The sequence below is a fragment of the Zingiber officinale genome, chromosome 11B (genome assembly GCF_018446385.1).
Source record: "Zingiber officinale cultivar Zhangliang chromosome 11B, Zo_v1.1, whole genome shotgun sequence".
NCBI lineage: Eukaryota > Viridiplantae > Streptophyta > Magnoliopsida > Zingiberales > Zingiberaceae > Zingiber > Zingiber officinale.
Genome location: NC_056007.1, coordinates 43,801,816 through 43,804,761, shown reverse-complemented (window position 1 = coordinate 43,804,761; position 2,946 = coordinate 43,801,816). Strand labels below are relative to the sequence as shown.

Sequence of the window (2,946 nt, the reverse complement as noted above, 5' to 3'; positions counted from 1 at the left end):
CACATGTACCAACTCACAAGTAAAAAACAGCTTGAACACATGTACAAGGAGGTACAGAAAAAACATTTTAGGCTGTATAAATAGAGATCTTAAGTATAAATTCTTATGAAAAACAAGATCAGTGAAATAAAATACTAAAGGAATCTAAAATGAGTGGACATGCTTACTATTTTCTCTCCAATAGCTTGAGTACTAGGCTCCCCATTTTTTTTCTTGTGACATTCAATCCAAACTTGCAATCTTGTAATTTTTATATCTACCGGACTTGTCTTTTCCTTAAATATAGAAATATATACAAAATCATTACGACACAATTCAAAAGATACATATATCATTACTTATTACTTAAATTATAAAAAATTAAAAATAATTACCATAATCTGAGTCAAACGAGCATAACCTACCTGAATGAAGAAGTCTCAAATCCTGTTAAGGCACTACCACAACAAATCTACTGATATTTTGAGCTGGAAAATCCAAATTGGATACGCTTCAGCTGTTACCGATAAGAATTAAATCCACGTAATTATTTAACAAAGAACATACAAGAAACTAAGACGGAAAAGTGAAACTGTTCGACCAGAAGGAACAACAATTACATAATATCTTTCCGATCTTGTAGCAGCAAATCAAACTCGGAAAAGCAAGTAGCATGGAAGTTCCATCTCAGATATGCTCGTTGAGAAGAACTACCTTAGCACAAATCATGGAGCTTTCTAGATATGTAGCAAGCCAACAGAGACCAAGCCAACACTCAGACGCCATCACAATGCAAGACCAAACACTACTGTGCGGAAAAGAATTAGTGCTATCAATTCAACAGTACATTAAAGACATGAATCTAGTGGCAGACTTATATATAACATGCTTGCGAATATAAGTAAATACCTCTTCGTTTAAAACATAATTTGAAGATTATCTAGGTCTATGTATGTCATCTTAGGATCCTCTGCCATTTTAGTATCAAATAGAGGAGTAGCCAGCTTGGGAGGGTTCTAAATAAAGGTGAATCACTCATTAAGACAAAAAATCTCCAAAACAATCTAACATGCAAGTTAACTTTTTGATTACCAAGAAAGAAAATCACATATAAAAAATTGATTCCTACATCATTATATTTTAAACAAATAAATATCATGTATTATTCACACAAGTTTTACAAAACTTGTAATTACAAAACTTGAAAAAACCTATCATTATATTTTAATAGGTAGAGGTAACTGACAAAGTTTTTCCTTGGTATTATGTCCTTCCATCATGTAATTGCCACAAAGTTAATTTTTTTTATGGATAACAGTCTATAAATATGATCATTCTTTGGCCTGTGCCAAACAGATTTGCTATTGTTATAAGAGAGATAGTTCAATAAACTAGATTGCAAATGAATCATAGAGATTGCAGGAACCTAAGTTGAAAGAAAATGTTTAATATGTCATCAAGATAATATACATACTAAACCTAGAACTCTATCATAGAACAAAAAAAAAAAATATTAAAAAAAATAATAATAAATAAAGTATGGAAAACCTAGAACTCTATCATAGAACTCTTATCCTAATTGTTAGAAAAAGAGGTAGAAACATGGGAGAATTAGGATATACACAAACCTAAGAGGAGATGAACTTTTATCCATTAGATTAATTCTAAACTAAATAAATCTACACACAATCAACAACTAATTACAACATGTATCAACTAATGATATACCAATCATACTAACTGATCTAGTAATCCAATTAACCCTAATTCCTACACCTTACCTCAAATCACAGCTACTGTTGATGCTGGAACAAGTAGAGCAGAACCAAGAACACCTACAGTACACAGAACCTCACCTCACAGTCGTGCTTGTTGATCCACGGCACTCAACCTCATTGGAATCAATCGGATCACAACAGGAGGTCAAGCAGGGAGATCACTGATCAATTAACCATCCTTCTAGCCTCTTCCCGGCAGCTCAAGAACACCTCCATGATACCAACATCTCCAAATCTGTAACCTAATTCAACTGAAAAGAAGAAGAGGATCGGTAACAGAGAAGAAGACCTAAGCTTACCTCAATCGGTTGTCTCCAGAAGGTATCGCCCAATCTGATCCACTTTGAGGAGCCACGGATCGTTATGTGAACAGCTCAAGAAGGAGGAAACGAAGGATCAATCGGTCGGAAACAACCAAAACCAAGCCCTCCACTGTGCCCTAGCCACCTAGCCATCGTCGCTCACGCGTAAGAACCGGCCGAGGAAGGGATCGCTCCATCGGAAGAGCTTGGACAGCGTCAGCACCTTCAAGAATCCGGAGACGGTCCTCAGGCGATGCGAAGAGGCCCAGATCGTCGGAAAGCAGTTGCCCTCTGTCGGCGTCGGGTGCGTCGGATCTTCCGCGTGAGAGAAGAGAGAGATCTGACTGAGAAGGAGAAGGGCTTCGGCTGGATCTGAGCTTAAGGGTCGATTCCGGCAGAGAAAAGATCGCCGGAGTTGAAGCCTTGCTCCGTTGGCGTCGATCGTCCGCGAGAGAGAACAGAGAATAGAGGGAAGTCGGGTCGCGAAGGGTTGGGGAAGAAAGGTTCGGCGTTTGGGAAAGAAAATAAGGAAAAAGGATTATATAAATAAAACATTTCCTCACTTAAATGGGTATCCCAAATAGGTTTTATCCGCGCCATCAATTTGTCCCCTTAAAACTCGTCGTACGAGCTCCAAAAAATTTCTAAAAATTCTGGAAAAATTTTATAAGGCTATTTCCCAAATAACCTTATTATTTAAATTTTCTGATATCTTACAGCGTGCAGCGTGAGAAGTTTTTTGGTGCCGTAGGGAAAAGTGCGGAGGGTGTGACAAGTGCGGACGAGGATTTGGATTTTTGCTATGGCTAATTATTAATAGATTAAACTAAGTATTAATGGATTAATAATGACATTTATTAGAAATGTCAAGATAAAGGATCTAACAT

General features: G+C 37.0%; 1 long non-coding RNA gene across 2 annotated transcripts; it reads right to left on the bottom strand.

The window, feature by feature from the left end:
- Window positions 1-253: 253 nt before the first annotated feature.
- On the bottom strand, window positions 254-1,963 carry LOC122034920. Of its 2 annotated transcripts, XR_006126825.1 has the most exons (4): window positions 1,836-1,963; window positions 694-784; window positions 405-496; window positions 254-275 (listed from the first exon to the last, which is right to left on the bottom strand). It is a non-coding gene; the product is annotated as an uncharacterized LOC122034920 (long non-coding RNA). The 2 variants fall into 2 exon arrangements; XR_006126826.1 differs by lacking the exon at window positions 254-275 and having other exon boundaries at window positions 404-496.
- Window positions 1,964-2,946: the final 983 nt, after the last annotated feature.